An 18,173-nucleotide genomic window follows, 5' to 3' on the forward strand; every position below is an offset into this window, starting at 1 on the left:
AGAATGAATTGAATAGAAAGTAATGCATTCAACTGAATGCAGGGTACTGTTCAATTTTGCTGATAACTACTATGTGCTGACATGATCTAAACATTGTTATCACACTATCCATATGATTTAGAGTTGACTGCAACTAATTTTATGAGTGTGCTACCTATTCACCAGAAGTTACTTTCAGTAACATTACATTCTCTACACAGTGGAACTTTAGCGTTTGCAGAAGTAAACCAAGTCAATGGCTGTTCCACTGTAAATGGTACCAAGTAGGTTAGTGAATTCACATTGCATTGGAGTATTCCATGGCACTGAGCACTCTACATGCATTATCTGTACAGTTCCAAACCACCCAGAGCAGTTATGTACACAACCTTACCACAGAATGCATTGAATAGAAAGTAATGCATTCAACTGAGTGGAGTGTACTGTTCAATTTTGCTGATAACTACTATGTGCTGACATGATCTAAACATTGTTATCACACTATCCATATAATTTAGAGTTGACTGCAACTAATTTTATGAGTGTGCTACCTATTCTCCAGAAGTTACTTTCAGTAACATTACATTCTCTACACAGTGGAACTTTAGCGTTTGCAGAAGTAAACCAAGTCAATGGCTGTTCCACTGTAAATGGTACCAGGTAGGTTAGTGAATTCACATTGCATTGGAGTATTCCATGGCACTGAGCACTCTACATGCAAAATCTATACAGTTCCAAACCACCCAGAGCAGTTATGTACACAACCTTACCACAGAATGCATTGAATAGAAAGTAATGCATTCAAGTGAATGGAGTGTACAGTTCAATTTTGCTGATACCTACTATGTGCTAACATGATCTAAACATTGTTAGCGCACTAACCATATGATTTAGAGTTGTCTGCAACCAATTTTATGAGTGTGCTACCTATGCAGCAGAAGTTACTTTCAGTAACATTACCTTCTCTACACAGTGGAACTTTAGCCTTTGTAGAAGTAAACCAAGTCAATGGCTGTTCCAGTGTAAATGGTACCAAGTTGGTTACTGAATTCAGCTTGCATTGGAGTATTCCATGGCACTGAGCACTCTACATGCATTATCTGTACAGTTCCAAACCACCCAGAGTAGTTATGTTCACAACCTTACCACAGAATGAATTGAATAGAAAGTACTGCATTCAACTGAATGGAGTGTACAGTTCAATTTTGCTAATAACTACTATGTGCTGACATGATCTAAACATTGTCTGCACACTAGCCATATGATTCAGAGTTGTCTGCAACCAATTTTATGAGTGTGCTACCTATGCAGCAGAAGTTACTTTCAGTAACATTACCTTCTCTACACAGTGGAACTTTAGCCTTTGCAGAAGAAATCCAAGTCAATGGCTGTTCCACTGTAAATGGTACCAAGTAGGTTACTGAATTCAGCTTGCATTGGAGTATTCCATGGCACTGAGCACTCTACATGCAATATCTGTACAGTTCCAAACCACCCAGAGTAGTTATGTACACAACCTTACCACAGAATGAATTGAATAGAAAGTAATGCATTCAACTGAATGGAGTGTACTGTTCAATTTTGCTGATAACTACTATGTGCTGACATGATCTAAACATTGTTATCACACTATCCATATAATTTAGAGTTGACTGCAACTAATTTTATGAGTGTGCTACCTATTCTCCAGAAGTTACTTTCAGTAACATTACATTCTCTACACAGTGGAACTTTAGCGTTTGCAGAAGTAAACCAAGTCAATGGCTGTTCCACTGTAAATGGTACCAGGTAGGTTAGTGAATTCACATTGCATTGGAGTATTCCATGGCACTGAGCACTCTACATGCAAAATCTATACAGTTCCAAACCACCCAGAGCAGTTATGTACACAACCTTACCACAGAATGCATTGAATAGAAAGTAATGCATTCAAGTGAATGGAGTGTACAGTTCAATTTTGCTGATACCTACTATGTGCTGACATGATCTAAACATTGTTATCACACTATCCATATGATTTAGAGTTATCTGCAAACAATTTTATGAGTGTGCTACCTATGCAGCAGAAGTTACTTTCAGTAACATTATCTTCTCTACACAGTGGAACTTTAGCCTTTGTAGAAGTAAACCAAGTCAATGGCTGTTCCAGTGTAAATGGTACCAAGTAGGTTACTGAATTCAGCTTGCATTGGAGTATTCCATGGCACTGAGCACTCTACATGCATTATCTGTACAGTTCCAAACCACCCAGAGTAGTTATGTTCACAACCTTACCACAGAATGAATTGAATAGAAAGTACTGCATTCAACTCAATGGAGTGTACAGTTCAATTTTGCTAATAACTACTATGTGCTGACATGATCTAAACATTGTTTGCACACTAGCCATATGATTCAGAGTTGTCTGCAACCAATTTTATGAGTGTGCTACCTATGCAGCAGAAGTTACTTTTGGTAACATTACCTTCTCTACACAGTGGAACTTTAGCCTTTGCAGAAGAAATCCAAGTCAATGGCTGTTCCACTGTAAATGGTACCAAGTAGGTTACTGAATTCAGCTTGCATTGGAGTATTCCATGGCACTGAGCACTCTACATGCAATATCTGTACAGTTCCAAACCACCCAGAGTAGTTATGTACACAACCTTACCTCAGAATGAATTGAATAGAAAGTAATGCATTCAACTGAATGCAGGGTACTGTTCAATTTTGCTGATAACTACTATGTGCTGACATGATCTAAACATTGTTATCACACTATCCATATGATTTAGAGTTGACTGCAACTAATTTTATGAGTGTGCTACCTATTCACCAGAAGTTACTTTCAGTAACATTACATTCTCTACACAGTGGAACTTTAGCCTTTGCAGAAGAAATCCAAGTCAATGGCTGTTCCACTGTAAATGGTACCAAGTAGGTTAGTGAATTCACATTGCATTGGAGTATTCCATGGCACTGAGCACTCTACATGCAAAATCTATACCGTTCCAAACCACCCAGAGCAGTTATGTACACAACCTTACCACAGAATGCATTGAATAGAAAGTAATGCATTCAACTGAATGGAGTGTATAGTTCAATTTTGCTGATACCTACTATGTGCTAACATGATCTAAACATTGTTAGCGCACTAACCATATGATTTAGAGTTGTCTGCAACCAATTTTATGAGTGTGCTACCTATGCAGCAGAAGTTACTTTCAGTAACATTACCTTCTCTACACAGTGGAACTTTAGCCTTTGTAGAAGTAAACCAAGTCAATGGCTGTTCCAGTGTAAATGGTACCAAGTAGGTTACTGAATTCAGCTTGCATTGGAGTATTCCATGGCACTGAGCACTCTACATGCATTATCTGTACAGTTCCAAACCACCCAGAGTAGTTATGTTCACAACCTTACCACAGAATGAATTGAATAGAAAGTACTGCATTCAACTGAATGGAGTGTACAGTTCAATTTTGCTAATAACTACTATGTGCTGACATGATCTAAACATTGTTTGCACACTAGCCATATGATTCAGAGTTGTCTGCAACCAATTTTATGAGTGTGCTACCTATGCAGCAGAAGTTACTTTTGGTAACATTACCTTCTCTACACAGTGGAACTTTAGCCTTTGCAGAAGAAATCCAAGTTAATGGATGTTCCACTGTAAATGGTACCAAGTAGGTTACTGAATTCAGCTTGCATTGGAGTATTCCATGGCACTGAGCACTCTACATGCAATATCTGTACAGTTCCAAACCACCCAGAGTAGTTATGTACACAACCTTACCACAGAATGAATTGAATAGAAAGTAATGCATTCAACTGAATGCAGGGTACTGTTCCATTTTGCTGATAACTACTATGTGCTGACATGATCTAAACATTGTTATCACACTATCCATATGATTTAGAGTTGACTGCAACTAATTTTATGAGTGTGCTACCTATTCACCAGAAGTTACTTTCAGTAACATTACATTCTCTACACAGTGGAACTTTAGCGTTTGCAGAAGTAAACCAAGTCAATGGCTGTTCCACTGTAAATGGTACCAAGTTGGTTAGTGAATTCACATTGCATTGGAGTATTCCATGGCACTGAGCACTCTACATGCATTATCTGTACAGTTCTAAACCACCCAAAGCAGTTATGTACACAACATTACCACAGAATGCATTGAATAGAAAGTAATGCATTCAAGTGAATGGAGTGTACAGTTCAATTTTGCTGATACCTACTATGTGCTAACATGATCTAAACATTGTTAGCGCACTAACCATATGATTTAGAGTTGTCTGCAACCAATTTTATGAGTGTGCTACCTATGCAGCAGAAGTTACTTTCAGTAACATTACCTTCTCTACACAGTGGAACTTTAGCCTTTGTAGAAGTAAACCAAGTCAATGGCTGTTCCAGTGTAAATGGTACCAAGTTGGTTACTGAATTCAGCTTGCATTGGAGTATTCCATGGCACTGAGCACTCTACATGCATTATCTGTACAGTTCCAAACCACCCAGAGTAGTTATGTTCACAACCTTACCACAGAATGAATTGAATAGAAAGTACTGCATTCAACTGAATGGAGTGTACAGTTCAATTTTGCTAATAACTACTATGAGCTGACATGATCTAAACATTGTCTGCACACTAGCCATATGATTCAGAGTTGTCTGCAACCAATTTTATGAGTGTGCTACCTATGCAGCAGAAGTTACTTTCAGTAACATTACCTTCTCTACACAGTGGAACTTTAGCCTTTGCAGAAGAAATCCAAGTCAATGGCTGTTCCACTGTAAATGGTACCAAGTAGGTTACTGAATTCAGCTTGCATTGGAGTATTCCATGGCACTGAGCACTCTACATGCAATATCTGTACAGTTCCAAACCACCCAGAGTAGTTATGTACACAACCTTACCACAGAATGAATTGAATAGAAAGTAATGCATTCAACTGAATGGAGTGTACTGTTCAATTTTGCTGATAACTACTATGTGCTGACATGATCTAAACATTGTTATCACACTATCCATATAATTTAGAGTTGACTGCAACTAATTTTATGAGTGTGCTACCTATTCTCCAGAAGTTACTTTCAGTAACATTACATTCTCTACACAGTGGAACTTTAGCGTTTGCAGAAGTAAACCAAGTCAATGGCTGTTCCACTGTAAATGGTACCAGGTAGGTTAGTGAATTCACATTGCATTGGAGTATTCCATGGCACTGAGCACTCTACATGCAAAATCTATACAGTTCCAAACCACCCAGAGCAGTTATGTACACAACCTTACCACAGAATGCATTGAATAGAAAGTAATGCATTCAAGTGAATGGAGTGTACAGTTCAATTTTGCTGATACCTACTATGTGCTGACATGATCTAAACATTGTTATCACACTATCCATATGATTTAGAGTTGTCTGCAAACAATTTTATGAGTGTGCTACCTATGCAGCAGAAGTTACTTTCAGTAACATTATCTTCTCTACACAGTGGAACTTTAGCCTTTGTAGAAGTAAACCAAGTCAATGGCTGTTCCAGTGTAAATGGTACCAAGTAGGTTACTGAATTCAGCTTGCATTGGAGTATTCCATGGCACTGAGCACTCTACATGCATTATCTGTACAGTTCCAAACCACCCAGAGTAGTTATGTTCACAACCTTACCACAGAATGAATTGAATAGAAAGTACTGCATTCAACTCAATGGAGTGTACAGTTCAATTTTGCTAATAACTACTATGTGCTGACATGATCTAAACATTGTTTGCACACTAGCCATATGATTCAGAGTTGTCTGCAACCAATTTTATGAGTGTGCTACCTATGCAGCAGAAGTTACTTTTGGTAACATTACCTTCTCTACACAGTGGAACTTTAGCCTTTGCAGAAGAAATCCAAGTCAATGGCTGTTCCACTGTAAATGGTACCAAGTAGGTTACTGAATTCAGCTTGCATTGGAGTATTCCATGGCACTGAGCACTCTACATGCAATATCTGTACAGTTCCAAACCACCCAGAGTAGTTATGTACACAACCTTACCTCAGAATGAATTGAATAGAAAGTAATGCATTCAACTGAATGCAGGGTACTGTTCAATTTTGCTGATAACTACTATGTGCTGACATGATCTAAACATTGTTATCACACTATCCATATGATTTAGAGTTGACTGCAACTAATTTTATGAGTGTGCTACCTATTCACCAGAAGTTACTTTCAGTAACATTACATTCTCTACACAGTGGAACTTTAGCCTTTGCAGAAGAAATCCAAGTCAATGGCTGTTCCACTGTAAATGGTACCAAGTAGGTTAGTGAATTCACATTGCATTGGAGTATTCCATGGCACTGAGCACTCTACATGCAAAATCTATACCGTTCCAAACCACCCAGAGCAGTTATGTACACAACCTTACCACAGAATGCATTGAATAGAAAGTAATGCATTCAACTGAATGGAGTGTATAGTTCAATTTTGCTGATACCTACTATGTGCTAACATGATCTAAACATTGTTAGCGCACTAACCATATGATTTAGAGTTGTCTGCAACCAATTTTATGAGTGTGCTACCTATGCAGCAGAAGTTACTTTCAGTAACATTACCTTCTCTACACAGTGGAACTTTAGCCTTTGTAGAAGTAAACCAAGTCAATGGCTGTTCCAGTGTAAATGGTACCAAGTAGGTTACTGAATTCAGCTTGCATTGGAGTATTCCATGGCACTGAGCACTCTACATGCATTATCTGTACAGTTCCAAACCACCCAGAGTAGTTATGTTCACAACCTTACCACAGAATGAATTGAATAGAAAGTACTGCATTCAACTGAATGGAGTGTACAGTTCAATTTTGCTAATAACTACTATGTGCTGACATGATCTAAACATTGTTTGCACACTAGCCATATGATTCAGAGTTGTCTGCAACCAATTTTATGAGTGTGCTACCTATGCAGCAGAAGTTACTTTTGGTAACATTACCTTCTCTACACAGTGGAACTTTAGCCTTTGCAGAAGAAATCCAAGTTAATGGATGTTCCACTGTAAATGGTACCAAGTAGGTTACTGAATTCAGCTTGCATTGGAGTATTCCATGGCACTGAGCACTCTACATGCAATATCTGTACAGTTCCAAACCACCCAGAGTAGTTATGTACACAACCTTACCACAGAATGAATTGAATAGAAAGTAATGCATTCAACTGAATGCAGGGTACTGTTCCATTTTGCTGATAACTACTATGTGCTGACATGATCTAAACATTGTTATCACACTATCCATATGATTTAGAGTTGACTGCAACTAATTTTATGAGTGTGCTACCTATTCACCAGAAGTTACTTTCAGTAACATTACATTCTCTACACAGTGGAACTTTAGCGTTTGCAGAAGTAAACCAAGTCAATGGCTGTTCCACTGTAAATGGTACCAAGTTGGTTAGTGAATTCACATTGCATTGGAGTATTCCATGGCACTGAGCACTCTACATGCATTATCTGTACAGTTCTAAACCACCCAAAGCAGTTATGTACACAACATTACCACAGAATGCATTGAATAGAAAGTAATGCATTCAAGTGAATGGAGTGTACAGTTCAATTTTGCTGATACCTACTATGTGCTAACATGATCTAAACATTGTTAGCGCACTAACCATATGATTTAGAGTTGTCTGCAACCAATTTTATGAGTGTGCTACCTATGCAGCAGAAGTTACTTTCAGTAACATTACCTTCTCTACACAGTGGAACTTTAGCCTTTGTAGAAGTAAACCAAGTCAATGGCTGTTCCAGTGTAAATGGTACCAAGTTGGTTACTGAATTCAGCTTGCATTGGAGTATTCCATGGCACTGAGCACTCTACATGCATTATCTGTACAGTTCCAAACCACCCAGAGTAGTTATGTTCACAACCTTACCACAGAATGAATTGAATAGAAAGTACTGCATTCAACTGAATGGAGTGTACAGTTCAATTTTGCTAATAACTACTATGTGCTGACATGATCTAAACATTGTCTGCACACTAGCCATATGATTCAGAGTTGTCTGCAACCAATTTTATGAGTGTGCTACCTATGCAGCAGAAGTTACTTTCGGTAACATTACCTTCTCTACACAGTGGAACTTTAGCCTTTGCAGAAGAAATCCAAGTCAATGGCTGTTCCACTGTAAATGGTACCAAGTAGGTTACTGAATTCAGCTTGCATTGGAGTATTCCATGGCACTGAGCACTCTACATGCAATATCTGTACAGTTCCAAACCACCCAGAGTAGTTATGTACACAACCTTACCACAGAATGAATTGAATAGAAAGTAATGCATTCAACTGAATGGAGTGTACTGTTCAATTTTGCTGATAACTACTATGTGCTGACATGATCTAAACATTGTTATCACACTATCCATATAATTTAGAGTTGACTGCAACTAATTTTATGAGTGTGCTACCTATTCTCCAGAAGTTACTTTCAGTAACATTACATTCTCTACACAGTGGAACTTTAGCGTTTGCAGAAGTAAACCAAGTCAATGGCTGTTCCACTGTAAATGGTACCAGGTAGGTTAGTGAATTCACATTGCATTGGAGTATTCCATGGCACTGAGCACTCTACATGCAAAATCTATACAGTTCCAAACCACCCAGAGCAGTTATGTACACAACCTTACCACAGAATGCATTGAATAGAAAGTAATGCATTCAAGTGAATGGAGTGTACAGTTCAATTTTGCTGATACCTACTATGTGCTGACATGATCTAAACATTGTTATCACACTATCCATATGATTTAGAGTTGTCTGCAAACAATTTTATGAGTGTGCTACCTATGCAGCAGAAGTTACTTTCAGTAACATTATCTTCTCTACACAGTGGAACTTTAGCCTTTGTAGAAGTAAACCAAGTCAATGGCTGTTCCAGTGTAAATGGTACCAAGTTGGTTACTGAATTCAGCTTGCATTGGAGTATTCCATGGCACTGAGCACTCTACATGCATTATCTGTACAGTTCCAAACCACCCAGAGTAGTTATGTTCACAACCTTACCACAGAATGAATTGAATAGAAAGTACTGCATTCAACTGAATGGAGTGTACAGTTCAATTTTGCTAATAACTACTATGTGCTGACATGATCTAAACATTGTCTGCACACTAGCCATATGATTCAGAGTTGTCTGCAACCAATTTTATGAGTGTGCTACCTATGCAGCAGAAGTTACTTTCGGTAACATTACCTTCTCTACACAGTGGAACTTTAGCCTTTGCAGAAGAAATCCAAGTCAATGGCTGTTCCACTGTAAATGGTACCAAGTAGGTTACTGAATTCAGCTTGCATTGGAGTATTCCATGGCACTGAGCACTCTACATGCAATATCTGTACAGTTCCAAACCACCCAGAGTAGTTATGTACACAACCTTACCACAGAATGAATTGAATAGAAAGTAATGCATTCAACTGAATGGAGTGTACTGTTCAATTTTGCTGATAACTACTATGTGCTGACATGATCTAAACATTGTTATCACACTATCCATATAATTTAGAGTTGACTGCAACTAATTTTATGAGTGTGCTACCTATTCTCCAGAAGTTACTTTCAGTAACATTACATTCTCTACACAGTGGAACTTTAGCGTTTGCAGAAGTAAACCAAGTCAATGGCTGTTCCACTGTAAATGGTACCAGGTAGGTTAGTGAATTCACATTGCATTGGAGTATTCCATGGCACTGAGCACTCTACATGCAAAATCTATACAGTTCCAAACCACCCAGAGCAGTTATGTACACAACCTTACCACAGAATGCATTGAATAGAAAGTAATGCATTCAAGTGAATGGAGTGTACAGTTCAATTTTGCTGATACCTACTATGTGCTGACATGATCTAAACATTGTTATCACACTATCCATATGATTTAGAGTTGTCTGCAAACAATTTTATGAGTGTGCTACCTATGCAGCAGAAGTTACTTTCAGTAACATTATCTTCTCTACACAGTGGAACTTTAGCCTTTGTAGAAGTAAACCAAGTCAATGGCTGTTCCAGTGTAAATGGTACCAAGTAGGTTACTGAATTCAGCTTGCATTGGAGTATTCCATGGCACTGAGCACTCTACATGCATTATCTGTACAGTTCCAAACCACCCAGAGTAGTTATGTTCACAACCTTACCACAGAATGAATTGAATAGAAAGTACTGCATTCAACTCAATGGAGTGTACAGTTCAATTTTGCTAATAACTACTATGTGCTGACATGATCTAAACATTGTTTGCACACTAGCCATATGATTCAGAGTTGTCTGCAACCAATTTTATGAGTGTGCTACCTATGCAGCAGAAGTTACTTTTGGTAACATTACCTTCTCTACACAGTGGAACTTTAGCCTTTGCAGAAGAAATCCAAGTCAATGGCTGTTCCACTGTAAATGGTACCAAGTAGGTTACTGAATTCAGCTTGCATTGGAGTATTCCATGGCACTGAGCACTCTACATGCAATATCTGTACAGTTCCAAACCACCCAGAGTAGTTATGTACACAACCTTACCTCAGAATGAATTGAATAGAAAGTAATGCATTCAACTGAATGCAGGGTACTGTTCAATTTTGCTGATAACTACTATGTGCTGACATGATCTAAACATTGTTATCACACTATCCATATGATTTAGAGTTGACTGCAACTAATTTTATGAGTGTGCTACCTATTCACCAGAAGTTACTTTCAGTAACATTACATTCTCTACACAGTGGAACTTTAGCCTTTGCAGAAGAAATCCAAGTCAATGGCTGTTCCACTGTAAATGGTACCAAGTAGGTTAGTGAATTCACATTGCATTGGAGTATTCCATGGCACTGAGCACTCTACATGCAAAATCTATACCGTTCCAAACCACCCAGAGCAGTTATGTACACAACCTTACCACAGAATGCATTGAATAGAAAGTAATGCATTCAACTGAATGGAGTGTATAGTTCAATTTTGCTGATACCTACTATGTGCTAACATGATCTAAACATTGTTAGCGCACTAACCATATGATTTAGAGTTGTCTGCAACCAATTTTATGAGTGTGCTACCTATGCAGCAGAAGTTACTTTCAGTAACATTACCTTCTCTACACAGTGGAACTTTAGCCTTTGTAGAAGTAAACCAAGTCAATGGCTGTTCCAGTGTAAATGGTACCAAGTAGGTTACTGAATTCAGCTTGCATTGGAGTATTCCATGGCACTGAGCACTCTACATGCATTATCTGTACAGTTCCAAACCACCCAGAGTAGTTATGTTCACAACCTTACCACAGAATGAATTGAATAGAAAGTACTGCATTCAACTGAATGGAGTGTACAGTTCAATTTTGCTAATAACTACTATGTGCTGACATGATCTAAACATTGTTTGCACACTAGCCATATGATTCAGAGTTGTCTGCAACCAATTTTATGAGTGTGCTACCTATGCAGCAGAAGTTACTTTTGGTAACATTACCTTCTCTACACAGTGGAACTTTAGCCTTTGCAGAAGAAATCCAAGTTAATGGATGTTCCACTGTAAATGGTACCAAGTAGGTTACTGAATTCAGCTTGCATTGGAGTATTCCATGGCACTGAGCACTCTACATGCAATATCTGTACAGTTCCAAACCACCCAGAGTAGTTATGTACACAACCTTACCACAGAATGAATTGAATAGAAAGTAATGCATTCAACTGAATGCAGGGTACTGTTCCATTTTGCTGATAACTACTATGTGCTGACATGATCTAAACATTGTTATCACACTATCCATATGATTTAGAGTTGACTGCAACTAATTTTATGAGTGTGCTACCTATTCACCAGAAGTTACTTTCAGTAACATTACATTCTCTACACAGTGGAACTTTAGCGTTTGCAGAAGTAAACCAAGTCAATGGCTGTTCCACTGTAAATGGTACCAAGTTGGTTAGTGAATTCACATTGCATTGGAGTATTCCATGGCACTGAGCACTCTACATGCATTATCTGTACAGTTCTAAACCACCCAAAGCAGTTATGTACACAACATTACCACAGAATGCATTGAATAGAAAGTAATGCATTCAAGTGAATGGAGTGTACAGTTCAATTTTGCTGATACCTACTATGTGCTGACATGATCTAAACATTGTTATCACACTATCCATATGATTTAGAGTTGTCTGCAAACAATTTTATGAGTGTGCTACCTATGCAGCAGAAGTTACTTTCAGTAACATTATCTTCTCTACACAGTGGAACTTTAGCCTTTGTAGGAGTAAACCAAGTCAATGGCTGTTCCAGTGTAAATGGTACCAAGTAGGTTACTGAATTCAGCTTGCATTGGAGTATTCCATGGCACTGAGCACTCTACATGCATTATCTGTACAGTTCCAAACCACCCAGAGTAGTTATGTTCACAACCTTACCACAGAATGAATTGAATAGAAAGTACTGCATTCAACTGAATGGAGTGTACAGTTCAATTTTGCTAATAACTACTATGTGCTGACATGATCTAAACATTGTTTGCACACTAGCCATATGATTCAGAGTTGTCTGCAACCAATTTTATGAGTGTGCTACCTATGCAGCAGAAGTTACTTTTGGTAACATTACCTTCTCTACACAGTGGAACTTTAGCCTTTGCAGAAGAAATCCAAGTCAATGGCTGTTCCACTGTAAATGGTACCAAGTAGGTTACTGAATTCAGCTTGCATTGGAGTATTCCATGGCACTGAGCACTCTACATGCAATATCTGTACAGTTCCAAACCACCCAGAGTAGTTATGTACACAACCTTACCACAGAATGAATTGAATAGAAAGTAATGCATTCAACTGAATGGAGTGTACTGTTCAATTTTGCTGATAACTACTATGTGCTGACATGATCTAAACATTGTTATCACACTATCCATATAATTTAGAGTTGACTGCAACTAATTTTATGAGTGTGCTACCTATTCTCCAGAAGTTACTTTCAGTAACATTACATTCTCTACACAGTGGAACTTTAGCGTTTGCAGAAGTAAACCAAGTCAATGGCTGTTCCACTGTAAATGGTACCAGGTAGGTTAGTGAATTCACATTGCATTGGAGTATTCCATGGCACTGAGCACTCTACATGCAAAATCTATACAGTTCCAAACCACCCAGAGCAGTTATGTACACAACCTTACCACAGAATGCATTGAATAGAAAGTAATGCATTCAAGTGAATGGAGTGTACAGTTCAATTTTGCTGATACCTACTATGTGCTGACATGATCTAAACATTGTTATCACACTATCCATATGATTTAGAGTTGTCTGCAAACAATTTTATGAGTGTGCTACCTATGCAGCAGAAGTTACTTTCAGTAACATTATCTTCTCTACACAGTGGAACTTTAGCCTTTGTAGGAGTAAACCAAGTCAATGGCTGTTCCAGTGTAAATGGTACCAAGTAGGTTACTGAATTCAGCTTGCATTGGAGTATTCCATGGCACTGAGCACTCTACATGCATTATCTGTACAGTTCCAAACCACCCAGAGTAGTTATGTTCACAACCTTACCACAGAATGAATTGAATAGAAAGTACTGCATTCAACTGAATGGAGTGTACAGTTCAATTTTGCTAATAACTACTATGTGCTGACATGATCTAAACATTGTTTGCACACTAGCCATATGATTCAGAGTTGTCTGCAACCAATTTTATGAGTGTGCTACCTATGCAGCAGAAGTTACTTTTGGTAACATTACCTTCTCTACACAGTGGAACTTTAGCCTTTGCAGAAGAAATCCAAGTCAATGGCTGTTCCACTGTAAATGGTACCAAGTAGGTTACTGAATTCAGCTTGCATTGGAGTATTCCATGGCACTGAGCACTCTACATGCAATATCTGTACAGTTCCAAACCACCCAGAGTAGTTATGTACACAACCTTACCACAGAATGAATTGAATAGTAAGTAATGCATTCAACTGAATGCAGGGTACTGTTCAATTTTGCTGATAACTACTATGTGCTGACATGATCTAAACATTGATATCACACTATCCATATGATTTAGAGTTGACTGCAACTAATTTTATGAGTGTGCTACCTATTCACCAGAAGTTACTTTCAGTAACATTACATTCTCTACACAGTGGAACTTTAGCCTTTGCAGAAGAAATCCAAGTCAATGGCTGTTCCACTGTAAATGGTACCAAGTAGGTTAGTGAATTCACATTGCATTGGAGTATTCCATGGCACTGAGCACTCTACATGCAAAATCTATACCGTTCCAAACCACCCAGAGCAGTTATGTACACAACCTTACCACAGAATGCATTGAATAGAAAGTAATGCATTCAACTGAATGGAGTGTATAGTTCAATTTTGCTGATACCTACTATGTGCTAACATGATCTAAACATTGTTAGCGCACTAACCATATGATTTAGAGTTGTCTGCAACCAATTTTATGAGTGTGCTACCTATGCAGCAGAAGTTACTTTCAGTAACATTACCTTCTCTACACAGTGGAACTTTAGCCTTTGCAGAAGAAATCCAAGTCTCTACATGCAATATCTGTACAGTTCCAAACCACCCAGAGTAGTTATGTACACAACCTTACCACAGAATGAATTGAATAGAAAGTAATGCATTCAACTGAATGGAGTGTACTGTTCAATTTTGCTGATAACTACTATGTGCTGACATGATCTAAACATTGTTATCACACTATCCATATAATTTAGAGTTGACTGCAACTAATTTTATGAGTGTGCTACCTATTCTCCAGAAGTTACTTTCAGTAACATTACATTCTCTACACAGTGGAACTTTAGCGTTTGCAGAAGTAAACCAAGTCAATGGCTGTTCCACTGTAAATGGTACCAGGTAGGTTAGTGAATTCACATTGCATTGGAGTATTCCATGGCACTGAGCACTCTACATGCAAAATCTATACAGTTCCAAACCACCCAGAGCAGTTATGTACACAACCTTACCACAGAATGCATTGAATAGAAAGTAATGCATTCAAGTGAATGGAGTGTACAGTTCAATTTTGCTGATACCTACTATGTGCTGACATGATCTAAACATTGTTATCACACTATCCATATGATTTAGAGTTGTCTGCAAACAATTTTATGAGTGTGCTACCTATGCAGCAGAAGTTACTTTCAGTAACATTATCTTCTCTACACAGTGGAACTTTAGCCTTTGTAGAAGTAAACCAAGTCAATGGCTGTTCCAGTGTAAATGGTACCAAGTAGGTTACTGAATTCAGCTTGCATTGGAGTATTCCATGGCACTGAGCACTCTACATGCATTATCTGTACAGTTCCAAACCACCCAGAGTAGTTATGTTCACAACCTTACCACAGAATGAATTGAATAGAAAGTAATGCATTCAACTGAATGCAGGGTACTGTTCAATTTTGCTGATAACTACTATGTGCTGACATGATCTAAACATTGTTATCACACTATCCATATGATTTAGAGTTGACTGCAACTAATTTTATGAGTGTGCTACCTATTCACCAGAAGTTACTTTCAGTAACATTACATTCTCTACACAGTGGAACTTTAGCGTTTGCAGAAGTAAACCAAGTCAATGGCTGTTCCACTGTAAATGGTACCAAGTAGGTTAGTGAATTCACATTGCATTGGAGTATTCCATGGCACTGAGCACTCTACATGCATTATCTGTACAGTTCTAAACCACCCAGAGCAGTTATGTACACAACCTTACCACAGAATGCATTGAATAGAAAGTAATGCATTCAACTGAATGGAGTGTATAGTTCAAATTTGCTGATACCTACTATGTGCTAACATGATCTAAACATTGTTAGCGCACTAACCATATGATTTAGAGTTGTCTGCAACCAATTTTATGAGTGTGCTACCTATGCAGCAGAAGTTACTTTCAGTAACATTACCTTCTCTACACAGTGGAACTTTAGCCTTTGCAGAAGAAATCCAAGTCAATGGCTGTTCCACTGTAAATGGTACCAAGTAGGTTACTGAATTCAGCTTGCATTGGAGTATTCCATGGCACTGAGCACTCTACATGCATTATCTGTACAGTTCCAAACCACCCAGAGTAGTTATGTTCACAGCCTTACCACAGAATGAATTGAAAAGAAAGTACTGCATTCAACTGAATGGAGTGTACAGTTCAATTTTGCTAATAACTACTATGTGCTGACATGATCTAAACATTGTTATCACACTATCCATATAATTTAGAGTTGACTGCAACTAATTTTATGAGTGTGCTACCTATTCTCCAGAAGTTACTTTCAGTAACATTACATTCTCTACACAGTGGAACTTTAGCGTTTGCAGAAGTAAACCAAGTCAATGGCTGTTCCACTGTAAATGGTACCAGGTAGGTTAGTGAGTTCACATTGCATTGGAGTATTCCATGGCACTGAGCACTCTATATGCAAAATCTATACAGTTCCAAACCACCCAGAGCAGTTATGTACACAACCTTACCACAGAATGCATTGAATAGAAAGTAATGCATTCAAGTGAATGGAGTGTACAGTTCAATTTTGCTGATACCTACTATGTGCTGACATGATCTAAACATTGTTATCACACTATCCATATGATTTAGAGTTGTCTGCAAACAATTTTATGAGTGTGCTACCTATGCAGCAGAAGTTACTTTCAGTAACATTATCTTCTCTACACAGTGGAACTTTAGCCTTTGTAGAAGTAAACCAAGTCAATGGCTGTTCCAGTGTAAATGGTACCAAGTAGGTTACTGAATTCAGCTTCCATTGGAGTATTCCATGGCACTGAGCACTCTACATGCATTATCTGTACAGTTCCAAACCACCCAGAGTAGTTATGTTCACAACCTTACCACAGAATGAATTGAATAGAAAGTACTGCATTCAACTGAATGGAGTGTACAGTTCAATTTTGCTAATAACTACTATGTGCTGACATGATCTAAACATTGTTTGCACACTAGCCATATGATTCAGAGTTGTCTGCAACCAATTTTATGAGTGTGCTACCTATGCAGCAGAAGTTACTTTTGGTAACATTACCTTCTCTACACAGTGGAACTTTAGCCTTTGCAGAAGAAATCCAAGTCAATGGCTGTTCCACTGTAAATGGTACCAAGTAGGTTACTGAATTCAGCTTGCATTGGAGTATTCCATGGCACTGAGCACTCTACATGCAATATCTGTACAGTTCCAAACCACCCAGAGTAGTTATGTACACAACCTTACCACAGAATGAATTGAATAGAAAGTAATGCATTCAACTGAATGCAGGGTACTGTTCAATTTTGCTGATAACTACTATGTGCTGACATGATCTAAACATTGTTATCACACTATCCATATGATTTAGAGTTGACTGCAACTAATTTTATGAGTGTGCTACCTATTCACCAGAAGTTACTTTCAGTAACATTACATTCTCTACACAGTGGAACTTCAGCGTTTGCAGAAGAAATCCAAGTCAATGGCTGTTCCACTGTAAATGGTACCAAGTAGGTTACTGAATTCAGCTTGCATTGGAGTATTCCATGGCACTGAGCACTCTACATGCATTATCTGTACAGTTCCAAACCACCCAGAGTAGTTATGTTCACAACCTTACCACAGAATGAATTGAATAGAAAGTACTGCATTCAACTGAATGGAGTGTACAGTTCAATTTTGCTAATAACTACTATGTGCTGACATGATCTAAACATTGTTTGCACACTAGCCATATGATTCAGAGTTGTCTGCAACCAATTTTATGAGTGTGCTACCTATGCAGCAGAAGTTACTTTTGGTAACATTACCTTCTCTACACAGTGGAACTTTAGCCTTTGCAGAAGAAATCCAAGTCAATGGCTGTTCCACTGTAAATGGTACCAAGTAGGTTACTGAATTCAGCTTGCATTGGAGTATTCCATGGCACTGAGCACTCTACATGCAATATCTGTACAGTTCCAAACCTCCCAGAGTAGTTATGTACACAACCTTACCACAGAATGAATTGAATAGAAAGTAATGCATTCAACTGAATGCAGGGTACTGTTCAATTTTGCTGATAACTACTATGTGCTGACATGATCTAAACATTGTTATCACACTATCCATATGATTTAGAGTTGACTGCAACTAATTTTATGAGTGTGCTACCTATTCACCAGAAGTTACTTTCAGTAACATTACATTCTCTACACAGTGGA

Source organism: Hypanus sabinus, chromosome 18 (genome assembly GCF_030144855.1).
Source record: "Hypanus sabinus isolate sHypSab1 chromosome 18, sHypSab1.hap1, whole genome shotgun sequence".
In the NCBI taxonomy this organism is placed as follows: Eukaryota; Metazoa; Chordata; class Chondrichthyes; order Myliobatiformes; family Dasyatidae; genus Hypanus; species Hypanus sabinus.